This window comes from Castor canadensis, chromosome 10 (assembly GCF_047511655.1).
Source record: "Castor canadensis chromosome 10, mCasCan1.hap1v2, whole genome shotgun sequence".
Lineage (NCBI taxonomy): Eukaryota > Metazoa > Chordata > Mammalia > Rodentia > Castoridae > Castor > Castor canadensis.
Genome location: NC_133395.1, coordinates 50,334,974 through 50,349,081, shown reverse-complemented (window position 1 = coordinate 50,349,081; position 14,108 = coordinate 50,334,974). Strand labels below are relative to the sequence as shown.

Here is a 14,108-nt window from a genome sequence, read left to right as displayed (position 1 = left end):
ATCTAATTAATTCAGTTTTACTGTGGAACCATCACAGAGAGATTCTGAGAAGAGTGTTTATAAACAAATGCCTAAACTTGGAAAAAGTGTCTGTGTGATCTATCAACTATGTATTTATCTATGTATCTATCTATCTATCTGTATATATGCACATAGTAGGCACATGAAAACTGAAAAAGGCCACAAACTTAGGCCTTCAGCCACACTGAAATCACTCCTGCTTCATTCTCTAGATTGTAATGGTTCTCAAATGAATGAGCAGAATTCATGAAGGTTATGAAAGAAAGACCCAAACAAAACATAATCAAACCCTATCAGAGATTATATGCAGCAGTAAACATAATGCTATTGAAATAGTAGGTTTCTAGAGCTCAGTGATGAGAAAAGGGAAAGTATCATCAGAAGATGTTCCATGTCAAATGTAAGCCATTTTAAAACTATCCAAATTTTTACATTGGTGTATTTGAGTGGAACATGAGGTTCAAGTAAGTTTGTATAAATATAAGATCTAATACAGACATGATTTATCTTGCAAAGCATGATTATTTGACTTCTTCACCAAATAATATATATATATATTTTATCTATTAATAAAATTGTTACTAAAATGTAACTCACAAGTTAGAAGATTTGAGAAAGATTTAAATCAGAGGTCTTCCATCAATGCATAGAAATAATGAATGGCTTCTAAAACTACGTTTTTGGCCCAAGAATTCAATACTACAGATACTAAGAACCTAAGTTTCCAATAACCATCATAGTGAACTAATCCATTTTAATTTTAGTTTTAATGGTGGGTTTGATTAATATGCCATGCTTTGTTCCTATACATGAACATATGTCACCAGATCAAATTCCTAAGAGGTATAATTTTATGTAAAATTTGAAACAAATAGAGTTAGAAAGTCCATGCTTGAATACCTGTCCTCTTATTTATGAGGCCACAGTCATGACAAAATTACCCTTCTTTCAGGGTTTTAGATTCCTCCTTATGAATACCATTGGCGCTGTTCTGTTGACTTCACTGTATTGTTGTTCTAAGTGTATTGTTTCAGGTCCCCTGGAGCATTTCTGATTCATTCACCTAACTTTGCTTTTGCCTCCAGTAGCCCACAGCTACAACTCTTTAGAAAAGTCATCTTGGTCTCTGAGAGGAGAAAGAGCATCCTATTACTCAGAAGATGCAGTCCTTCAACCCAAATACACAACCCTGGCTGCACTGAGCCAAGAACTGATGGATGCATTGGCAATATGAAATCCCAGGTCACTTGCCTTTGTTTCAGATAGAAACCAAGGCAAAATTTATACTTTCAGGTCTTGCTGATATGTAAGGCTGGACAACACCCTGTATGATTTTTCCTGAAATTATGTGCTTGCCTTGATTTCTTCTCTATCTCTCCCCCACTCTGGAGATACCCTGGAAGGGCTTCCTTAATAACCATTTGAATGGAAGTCTGTGTCTCAGGATCTGCTTGTTTTGAAACCCAAACTAAGTAGTTGTACCTATTCGTAATTCTACATAACAAATAAAATGTATGGTTTCATACTACTTCATGAAACTGGGTAATACACTCTATCTTGCAGTTGTTTGTTTGTTTGTTTATTTTAACTTTCATGTGCCCCTGCTATTTATAAAGTACTTGAAAACTCTTCAAAATATAAGACCTATTTTACTTATTTATTCAACAAAGATTTATGTGATACCCATTGTTTGAAATTATGTATATTTCTCTGACTTCATGGAGTGAATAGCCTGAGAGGAAGCTTTTCTTTAAGCAAATGATTATACCTATAATTGCAAAACTACAGAGGTTGGACTTGCTATGACAGATAAGCACAAGAAACTATTAAGGATTTTAAAAAGGAAATCTATTTCAGGTTGGATTATTAGGTAAGACTCCCTTGTAGACATAATATTTAAATTGAAGCTTAAAGGAATTGCCAAACAAAAGAGTTAAAATATGCAAGAGGGGTTAAAGTATTCCAGATATAATGAACAGAATAAAAAAGATTCCTAATGTTAGATGTAACTGAGTAAACACAAAATGTGAAACAGTAATACTCTTTCAGTGAATACAAAAAATATATTTCTACTTTATCTACTCATTCTCTGTTGCCTTTTTTCTTATATTTCAGTAAAATAGTGCTATTCTTATGCAAGTGAATTCCCATAGTACACAATTCCTTTACCTTTCAGAATTCATGCAGTTGTGTGATTGAGAATACACACATTCTATACACATCTACACATCTGTGCCTGTTTTCGTTTTGTGAGCTTAACTGTGAAGTTTGCCTAATTATTCTTATTGCACTTAATGGTATATTATAATAGAAACACTAAAATAGAACATGAATTATCCATTTAAATATTATGAAAACTTTCATTTAAAGAAATTTGAATGTAATTAATTTTAGAGTGACAAAAGCTGTTATCATTTAGTTACTTGTCAAAAAATATGTTTTAAGGAAATTACCATACATTTCCAATATCTTAAACTCTAAGAATACATGGATAGTAAAAAACTTAAATTCAACCACATCTCCTTCAAAAATTACAATGAATTTAGGTATACATTATATTTATACGTTCATACAATAATAAAAATGAATCACATGTTATCTAGTATGGCAGATTTGTTTTTTAATATGTACTAAGCAATCAATTTTGCTTGTTTAAAATGGGGAAGTATCTTTCAACTTCTAAAACAATGAAAAACATCATTGGACTTACAGAAAATGCATTATTAAAACAAATTTTCCTGTTGCCATGCTTACTTCTCTTCTGTCTTCCAAAAGTATTTTCCTAAAAGTTTTATTCAGGGTTCCAAAAAGGACAAAGAGCCCTAAACATTCTGGCTCCTGCTGTTACAAGTCTCTTTTATTTTACCTTAATTTTTGCATCTGCATTCTTTTCAAGAAACTCTGCACTGGTCATTATGGATTTGGTGAAACAATTGATATAGTTGATGAAAATCATTACTGTACATCTACATAATCTGTTATGCATTACTCCAAAGAAAAAACTGATTGTCTGGAGGCCCAGTCCTCAACCCAGTACTATATTTTTTAAATGAAAAAGGTCTTTCAGTTGTCTTAATCTTTTTCATCTAGCAAACAAGAAAATGAATGGTTTGGGGAAGTGGATTTGAAGACAATCATTCCAAACCATGCTGATGGATAGCACTTCACATCAACAAGTATTTCTAAATTATAACGAATTTTGTAAAAGAGAAGGAGAGAAAGTTACCCTTCTATAAAAAGTATGGTTACACTCATAAATTTGAAAATTATTTATTCTCAAGAACAATGCCTTCTAAAACTTACCTTGTGACATTTATTCTTTTAACTCCCCTCTGCAATCTGACTGACTTCTAAAGAGACCAAATTTATGTGGATTCATGCAAAGCCTTTAAAAAATAAATCTTAAAAGTAGAACAGTGTATAAATTGCATAGTAAATGTAAGCCCTGAAAAGTGACTAGGGCCAGGAGGATGGAATAATAAAGGGTCTGGAGACTAAACTCTGATGTAATTTCAGTGCCATTACCCACTTCCATCTTTCATCTATCAGATACCTCTGTATGTGTTGAATTACAGATAATGAAGTAATATATTAAATATTAATTATCTCAACCATCATTATTAATACCCAAAGAGTCTAAATTAACCTAAATATCCCATTCTTTAACATCGCTTATTCTCTCTAAAGTTAATATAGAGGAAATTTACTATTTAACAATGTAACTGAAGAGATTCTAAATGTTTTTGACTATCAAATAAACACTAAGTCTCCTAAAGACAGTTTCAATGACTTTTGTAAATTTAAGGAGTTACTTTTATATATTTTCTGTAGTAGTCACAATAGTATTGAAAACTATTTATTTGTTTTTCACAGTACTGAGATTTTGAAATGAGGGCTTCACACTGACCAACAAATTGAGTATGCTTCCATTCCTCTTTGTTCTAGTTATTTTGAAGATAGAAGCACATATTTTTCTTTTCCTTTTTTTTGTGCAGGTCCTCCTGTTTTATGCTTATAGTCATAGCTGAGATGATGATGCATGGATAACGCGTATGCACTACCACAGCCAATGTGTTTCTGTTGGGATGGGGTCTAGTAAACTGTTTGATGGTGTTGGCCTGAAACTGAAATTCTCCAGATCTCAGCCTCCCAACTATTTAGGATAACATGCATAAACCATAGGCACCTGGCTTGGATTCTAATTTAACAGTGACTTCTTCCTCTGTTTGCATTGTCTCTGTGCGTCTGTTCTTTTCTTTCTCATATATGTCTCATATCACCTTTCATTTCAATGAACAGTGATCAAACTAGATGCATGTTTTTTGCAACTTCTGCAAACACATATTACCACAAATATTTCTGTGGTTCATTATTACCAAAATATTTTATAGAATTTTAGAGCAATTTTAGATACTTAAGTGCATAATTGATAATTACAGATAAAATATCTAGGTATGTATTTTCACCAAAATGCACAGTGATGAAGCAGAAATTAGTATGCTTTACACTTAGTTCACTGTTTTGTGTTCTTGCACCCACTTTGTGTTGAGACATATATCCTAAAATCAGAACTGTTTTTACTACTGCAAATGTATAAAATCACAAGAATCAGGCTTTCACTTTGAAAAAGTCCAATACCTTTAAAATTGGTATATAAAGTTACAGAAGTTCAGACTGGTGCTGATTACCACAGAGATGATTTACTATACTTTCCCTTAAATATTTCTTACCACTTGGTGTGCATGTATTATAGTTATTTTGTAGTGCCCTTAAGTGTAAACAAGGGATCTGAGAATTGTTTCTATATGATGAGGGCATTATGTTCTCATCTTTAATCAAAATAGGAGAAATAATGCATAACATAGTTATGATCTTTGTAAACAAACATGTGACTACTAAGCTGACACTTGTGAATCAGATGTAAATGCATGGGTAAAATAGACAAATTATAATATTGCTATTTAAATTTTGTCTAAATTTAATTTTCTTAACTTGTTTTGTAGAAAGCTATCGAGAACTTAATACAGTAGCCTCTTCAACATTCTTGACAGTATGAAATGGTAAGAGGTGTCCTTAAGGGGACTTTATTTATTAGATATAATGAAAATATATCAAAACAAACCTTTCCATTTACAACTATCTCACATTAGCAACCAATTTAATAATTTATTTTAAAATTCTGTTTCATGGCATAGATTATTTATCTAGCCCCTGAAACAAAGATAGAAATAGTTTTGTTGATAACTGAAAAAAAAATAAGACAGTCAGAAATGGATACGTTAGCTTTCTTTAATGAATTTTAAAAAATCAGGAATGTAAAAATAGTCCTCCACAGATCCAAAAAATAAAACCATTTTCGTTCTGACACTGTAGACAGACTATAATCTTTGTAACATATGCAGGATTACATTTCTCCACAAATGAGCTTTTTCTATACAATTTCTTCAAAATATAGTATTAAAATAGCCATTTCTTTAAACTTGCATGCCTATTGTCCTAAGCATATTTTTTCTGACATATATTTGAAGTCAGTAATAAAGGGCATATACTTATTCTGTCATATTTTCTTTTCTCTATACATTTTCTTAAAATTCTACTTACATGTCTTGAAAATTTTGGAGGAAACACTGTTATTGTCTACTACTTGTATCTTCCATTTAGAATGAGAAAAGATGATGCTAAGTACATAAGCCTGAGAACAATGACAATAACAAAAATACTAAATTCAGAAGGCAGTTGTTTTCTGCAGAGCAGATGAATTTATAATACTTTATATTTGCATGGTATTTGACACTTCATAGTCTGTGCAGACATGTTATCTCATTTAATTCTTACATCTACTGAATATGGTATTTAATATTTTTTCCATTTGTTTAATTCAAAGAAACCTGAGCTTCACAGAATTTAAACAAAATGACTAAGGTCACCTTTATAGGTTCTTAAGTGAAAAAAGTAGTTTATCCTCTACTGTGTAAATTTTCTTTCAGCTTTAGCAAACTGTTATGAGCTTCTGATGGAATCATCTCTTTTCTTTTTTTATACTGCAGTTTGAACTCAAGGTTTGGAGTTTGATAAGTAGGCACTCTAACTCTTGAGCCATGCCACCAGCCTTCAGAGTTCTAGCTTTAATTGTAATGTACATACCAGTTCAAATGTATTTATAACTTTATTAAAGTCGAATTGACATGACTGCATGTGAATTTTGTTTCTTCATAAATTATTATTGATTGATTGTGTTCCATTCATTATGTTAGATTATGTCAAAAAATACCCCAAAGCTAAGTGAAAATATAATTATCCTGAGCTCAATCAAAAGTTAGAAATGACACAGTAACAACCACTCAGAACACAATGAGGTAGGTCTTGTAAGGTAATGTAAAAACTGATATTTCCAGTCAAGAGCTATCCTCCTTTAAATTCTACATCTCAGAACCAGTACAAGATAAGTCAAATCCTCTGGACATTGTAGAAATGATTATATACAATGGATTTAGAGGAGAAAGAGAAGTTTAGAAGCTGAAGTATACTAAGCTTTTTAACTGAAATATCCACAACAAACAGGAGATTAAACCACAATAGTAGTGATGGTGGGGAGTATTGTTTATATGCACTTCAACTAAGAAGAAATCCTGATCAATTTGACTATCTGTGTTTAGTTAAAGCAGGGAAGAGAAGAATAGATAGGGTAAAAGGAGAAACTCAAAAGTTTAAGAATTCAGACAGAAAATCTTCTGAGTATTGGTACATAAAGGAGTGACTTAGTAAAAAGGTAAAAAAATTGGAGTGTAAGTCAAAGGAACATGTGGCTAATGTTTCAAATATGTTAATATAATGACTGTTAAAATCATGAAGATAAATGATTCAATAAAAATATGGAATATCTAATATATACTAGGATAAAAGGAAAAGCATGTAAGAGAATTAGTGACAAAGTCACATTCATTTATTTACTTAGTACTTTAATAAATGGAGGTCCCATTACATGTCAAATACTGAGAATTGGTGTCATCACAAATAAATAGTATACCTTTTATTTCCACAGAGTTTAATGTCTAGTAGGATAGACATATAAGAATAAAAAACATACACAGACCTTATATCAAAATAACCTGACTTACATTGCACTAGCAAATACCTCTAAAATTGTATTTGTTATCCTATAAAAATTTATTTTAATGCTACATGTCCAATAGAGCTTGGGAATGGGGCTTTTCTCAACACAGTGGCTGAAGTACCCAGTTTGACATAAGTTCTATTCTGTATTATGCTTCCATGATAACCAAGACTAGAAGAATGATCAAGGTAAACCACTTACTGGCTTTTAAGGCTTCTGTTCAGAAATGTCATTTCATTGGTCAAAGCAAGTCACACAACCATAATTAACTTTAAATGGAATCAGAAAGTACAAACTTACCAAACTCCAAGAAATATGTTTGTAATATATGTAAACCGTTCTAATGATCATGTAGACTGGAAGAATTTATAGCGAAAAATAGATGTGACTGAGTTTGAGCATGCTCTGCTGTCTATACTTAAAAGAACATTAATCCTTTTGGACCAGCTATATAACCCTGTGACCTCATGTAACCTTAACTATTCCCTTAGATGTCCCAACCAGAGTTTCAATATGTGAATTTTAGTGGGATACAAACATGCAGTCCATAATAATGATGGATGTCACACAGTGACACAGGATTGTAAAATCAGTCTTTTTGAAAGAGTCCCCTTGCTGGCATTGATAAAACTATTTCCCATTGTGTAAACTGGCTTATGGAATTGGCCACAAAGCAAGACACTGTTGATGCATGGAAGAAAACTAGTTAAGAAATGGAGGTTCTCAGTTTCTGCAGAAGCAGAATGGTATTCAACAACCACATGTATTTTGAAGCACATTTTTCTCCATGCTAGAATTAGATGCAAATGTAGACCTGGTCAATACCTTGATTGCAGCCTTGAGCAGTTTCAAACATAATTCAGATGTTATACTCAAAGTTCAGGCTAACAGAAATTTTAAAACAATAAATGTGTGTTGTTTCAAGTTACTATATTTGTGGTAATATTACACAGCAATGTATAAATATGCATGAATTGATGGTGTGTCAATTAATTTCTTGGTAAATGATATCACAGAAGGCTTCAAAACTAAGATTTACTATAAGCACAATTTTTGAGAATGCAGGACACATACCTAAATATCCTCAGATGAACTAGTTCTTCCTTCTATTTTAATTCTCAGACACAATGTACAAAAGTAGAAATAAAGGCTCCACATTTTCATGGGACAAGGTGGGAATTAATGTTGTGCATTTTGAGATAGCATCCACCATAACAAGTAAATAATAAGAAAAATCTCATTTTAATGAAATTTAAGATACTGTGTTTCCTTTGCTAAATATTAGAACTTGAAGAACTGGAAGACTACATTCCAAGATTGATAAAAGATCCAAAGTAGAAGCAGTAATAGATGAAAATATAAAACTAGAATTTGAAAATAGAATTAGTCTTTTCCCAGTGAGTAAAAATCAGAACCCACACTGTTTGATCTTTTTTAAAATAAAGCTACTTCTATCAGATTGTTATGATATGTAATATGGTGTTAAAATACTTTCAATAAATAATAAGCGGCATTTATTTTCTCTTCCTATTTAGTGGCAATATATACTAGAAAGTACAAATAAAAACTATTTTTTTAGAAAACCTTGCATTTAACCTGTGTACCCCTTATTTTGTCTTTTGCTAAAATGACATAATTATGGATTTCATTTAAAGAAATAATTATTATGAAATAGCAATATATTGCTCTCTGTGATAACAGTATTATAATTATTCTCTTCATAATCCAAAATATGTTGACTATAGACTATAACTCCTAACCAAGATATATACCAGGGACTCATGAATTTTTTAAATTGTGTACAAACTTATGCATACATTTTTTTCTGGGAAAATGGCTCTTACCTAGCTTCTGTCTAGGAAATATCTAACAGCCCTTCAAAATTTTGCATAGCTAATTATCTAGGATGAGAGCCACATTGTGGGTACCAGGAGACTTGCTTCCCTAAAGTGCAAAAAGGCCCAGTACTTCCCTCTGTGCCTGACCATGGGAGAGAGCTTCTTCTCCATTAAAGAGTCAGAACACTGAAGAGGAGACAGTGTGGTGAGTACTGTCCTTGCCATGAGGTCACAGCAGGCATTGGTGTCCTGGAAGGTATTCATTCAACAAGACTATAGCAGTGGCACATGCTTCCAGTTCCAGACCAAGTTTCCACAGAGCTGGATAAAAGGATTGACAGGCAGCAGTTTGAAGAAGCCATTGGAACTCTGAATAACCTTTATGAAGAAGCAGAGAAGCTTGGGTGCCAGTAATTCCTTAAAAGCTGTCTGGCTTGTTTAACAGCATATATCATCTTTTTACACATGGAAACTCATTATAAGAAGGTTCTAAAGAAAGTTTTCAAATATATTCAAGAACAGAATGAGAAGAAATATGCTCCACAAGGCCTCTTCCTGACAGACCCCATCAAAAGAGGACTTCAAGTTATTGAAATTAACATTTATGAAGACAGAGGGCTGAGCTCTAGAAGATAACACAAAGAACTAAAAATCCTGCCTCCAGCTGGGACCCTCATGTATCCACCCACCCATCACAGATTGTCCCTGCCTCCTCTCCAGAGCATCATTCATTTGTATCTATTGCCAGAGCCATGGTACCATTTACTCCTAGGATTAACTTTTTAAATTCTTCACCTGCAGTGACCCTTGGTCACCCAGTATCTACTTTATGTCTGAAAATTATGTAGGACTCCATAGTCTTTTGATTAGTTTCTGAGAAAACTTAATGAAGCATTTTACTCTTCTTATTCAAAGTCATTTAATAAAATATGCAGTTGTTCAGCCCAATGCAAAGTTTATTTCTTACCTGACACCAAGTAAGAAATTTCCATTGGTTCTCTTCATTCCTTGGGCCAGTTTCCTAGGTAACTTTATACTTCAACATGTCATATCATAGCCAATGTGCAGTATTATTTCTCCATATTATTAAAAGGCTTTGCTCCAGGGAAGGCATGTATTATGTCTGTGTCTTTGCCAATGTATCTCCCAAATTTCAAAAAACTACCATTGTTGCCATGATTCAGATCTTAAGATTTATTTCTGCTGTTAATGTTTCTCAAGCTGAAGTTCATTTAAGAAAATAATAGTAAAACATTACTTGTTTTAAAGTACAATGCTATTTGTTTTATTATAGCAATTATTATGAATTAAAGCAGTATTTAATGTAATTTTCTGTTCTTTTATTTGGAGACTTATATGTTAGTATTGTGTTACCTTGAATGTTGGGAAAATGTGGTATATGATGCTTGTTCATTACACAAATAACTAAGCACAATAAAATGTATGCTAAATCATCAAATATGTAAATGTCTCTACTCTGTCCTTGAACGTGTAATAAACACGTGTAATAAATATGTTAATTATACTTTTGTTATAACACATGAGAAAAAGTTTAATAGAAATAATACTGTATATTTTTAATTTTTGCCCTACTGATGACACTTATGATTCACAGACTTCTCAAATACAGTGTTCAGTGCACAGAAATCTTAGGATGGCTCAAGTAAAGTAGCTAAGTGACTTCCAAGTTAAACTCTCATGTCTGAGTCAATTTTTCTAACTCTTCTTCAGTATTTATGTTCTTAGTATTGGAGTTTCTTATGCCTGTCATTGTTTTGGGGGTTGAGAGAACTGTATTTGAAAGAAAGTTAAGAAATCTGTTAAGAGAGAATGAAATAGTTAGAAATTTAACTTTCAGAGATACTATAGTTGCTAATACTTGATTTAATCTTTCAGATTTAATTTCTGGATCTGGTATTTAATAAATCTCATAGGTCTGTGTAAAATTTTAATTATGTAAAATTCATTTTTTACTTTATAATATAGTCTGTAATAGTGAGCCTGTCTGCCTTTTAAACCCATTGCAATAACTTTGCTGAAATATTAACATATCAGTAAATCTTTTCATAAAAAAAAAAAAAACACACCAGATTCCCCACTGAGGGGAGGAAATCTGTAACCTGGTACTGAGTGGATAACCTGACACTCAAGGAGCTCAGAGGCCCAGCACCCCTACCTTGCTTGCCTACAGGAGAGTCCAATCTCCCCTGCCTAAGAGGGGAAATCCCAACTCCTCCACTGTGTGGCATTCTGCTACTCTGCAGTTGCATGGAAGACTGCCTCCCAAGTTGCCCAGAGGCCCAGCACCCTTCACTGTGTCTGACAGTTGGAAAGCCCCAGTCCTCTGTCAAAGAGCAGGAGTGCCAGTTTTCCTACTGAGGGGAGGAAATCTGTAACTTACTACTCAGCAGGTGGCACCAAAAGGCCTGTATCCCCAAGGAGTTCAGAGGCCTAGAATATCCTACAGCACCTGCCTGCAGGAAAATCTGATCTTCCCTGTCTAAGAGTTGGAACCAAGCTCCTCCACTGAGTGGCAATCTGCTACTCTAGGGCTGAGATGAGGCCTGCCTTCAAGGTGCACAGAGGACCACTACTTCCCACTGTGCCTGCTTTCAGGAGAGCTCCATCTCTCCTGTACAAGAGCTCAAATCAAAATTCCTCCAGTGAGCAGCAATCCACTCCTCTGCAGGTGCTAGGATGCCTGCCTCCCAAGTGCATAGAGACCCAGTGCTCCTCACTGTGCTGCCAGAAAGCTTCCATGTCATCAAAAAAGAGCAGGAAGTCCAGCCTCCTCACTGAGGGGAGAAAAGAGGTAATCTACACCACAACAAGAATCCTGCAAGAGGTAACATTTCCAGCATGTCCCACTCTGAGGACAAATGCTGGAGCTCCACAAGAGAAAACTCAAAACCCTAACTACAGGGGCACACGGGATTAAAATCCTAACCAAAAACATCTCCAATTATGTAAATTTCAATGCAAAATGAAACAGCAAGACAACCTCGCTCCCTCAAAAGCCAAATCCAACACTAAGGATCTAAGCACCAGTATAGGGGAAGAAATAATAATAATAAATTCCAAAAAATAATAGTAAAAATGGTTAATAAGCTCAAAGAAACACAAAAGTTAGTATCTGATCTCAAAGAAGATGGGAATAAGCAATTAAATGAGCTTAAAGGGAATACAAACCAACATATGAATGAAATTAAGAAGACTGCAGGATATGAAAGAGGAAATCAATGAAGACATACAAAATCTGAAAAACAATCAGAAATAAACAACTCAATATCTCAACTAAAAAATCTCAATTGAAAGCAGGGTGAACAGAATGGAGAAAGTTGAAAATAGAGTATCAGCAATGAAACACAAAGTAGAGGCATTACACCAAACAGTAAAAGTTCACAAAAGAATGCAAAGAAAATGTGAATGGGACATGCAAGATATTTGGGACACCATGAGAGACCAAACCTACAAATCATGAGTGTGGAAGATAGACAGGAGATATAAAGTAAAGGCAAGGATACATGTTCAATACAATAATAGCTGAAAACTTCCTTAACATCAAGAAAGAGAGTCACCCAGGTGCAAGAAGCTTACAGACCACCAAACCAGCAAGACCCAAAAAGAAAACCCCCAGACACATAATAATCAAAACACTTAGCAAACAGAACAAAGAAAGAATACTGAAAGATGCAAAAGAAAAAAGACAAGACACATACAATGGCATATCCATTTGAATAACAACAGATTTCTCAACTCAAATTCTAAACATAAGAAAATCATGGAAAGACATAATTCAGGCACTGAAAGAAAGCAACAGTCAACCTAGACTAGTCTATCCAGCAAAACTATCCTTCCTAATTGAAGGAGATACTAAAATCTTCCATAACAAGGGAAAACTAAAGGAATTTGTGACTATCAAGCCAGCACCACAGAAGATACATAAAGGACTTTTACATATAGGAAAAGAAACTAGAGTGAAACAGGAAGACTCATGAAAGAATAAAAACTTGAACAAGCCAACCAATAAACAAGGAATAGCTAAAACTAAACTACAGGGGGCCAAAAATGACTGGAAAAACCAGGCACCTCTCAATGTTAACACTGAATGTGAATGGTCTCAATGCCCCAGTCAAAAGACATAGAATAGCAAATTGGGTTAAAAAAAAAAAAGATTCAACCATATGTTGCTTACAAGAGACTCATCTCACAGACAAAAATAAACACTGGCTTAGAGTCAAAGGGTGGAAAAAGATTTTCCAAGCAAATGGACCTCATAAAAAGGCAGGAATAGGTATACTCATATATGGCAAAGTAGACTTCAGACTAAAATCTGCTAGAACAGATAATGAAAGTCACTTCATATTAAATAAAGGAATAATTAATGGAGAGGATATAGCAATTTTTAACAAATATACACCAAATGCAGGGACACCAATATACATCATAAAAACTTTAATGGACCTACAAGCACAGATAGACCCTAACACAGTGATAGTGGGAAATCTGAATATTCCACTGTCACCAATAGATAGGTTATCCAGGCAAAAGATCAACAAACAAACTTCAGAGCTCCTCTGCACATTAGACCAAATAGTCATGGTAGATATCTACAGAGCATTTCACCTAACAACCAAGAAACACACACTGTTTTCTGCAGCTCATGGAACTTTCCTCAAAATAGATCATATTTTAGGATCCAAAGCAAGACTTAACAAATTCAAGAAAATTAAAATAACACCCTGCATCACATCAGATCACAACAGAATAAAACTAGACCTTAAGAACCAAAGATATAACAGAAAATATTCAAACATGTGGAAACTGATCAACACACTACTGAAAGACTAGTGGATAACTGAAGTAGTAAGGGAAGAAATCCAAAAGTTCCTAGAATTCAATGAAAATGAAAATACAACCTATCAGAATCTGTGGGACCCAGCAAAGGCTGTGCTAAGGGGAAAGTTTATAGCTATAAGTGCCTACATTTAAAAAAAAAAAGCAAAGACATCTCAACTAAATAATCTAATGATTCACTTTAAGCTCCTGGAAAAATGAGAACAAACCAAACCCAAATCCAACAGACATAGAAAAATAATAAAGATCAGGGCTGATATCAATGCCATCAAGACCAA

The 14,108-nt window shown here is 33.7% G+C and overlaps 1 pseudogene; it reads left to right on the top strand.

Annotated features, from left to right (window-relative positions):
* The first annotated feature begins 9,196 nt into the window (after positions 1-9,196).
* LOC109679047 (golgin subfamily A member 7 pseudogene) lies at positions 9,197-9,609 on the top strand (annotated as a pseudogene).
* The last annotated feature ends 4,499 nt before the right edge of the window (positions 9,610-14,108 follow it).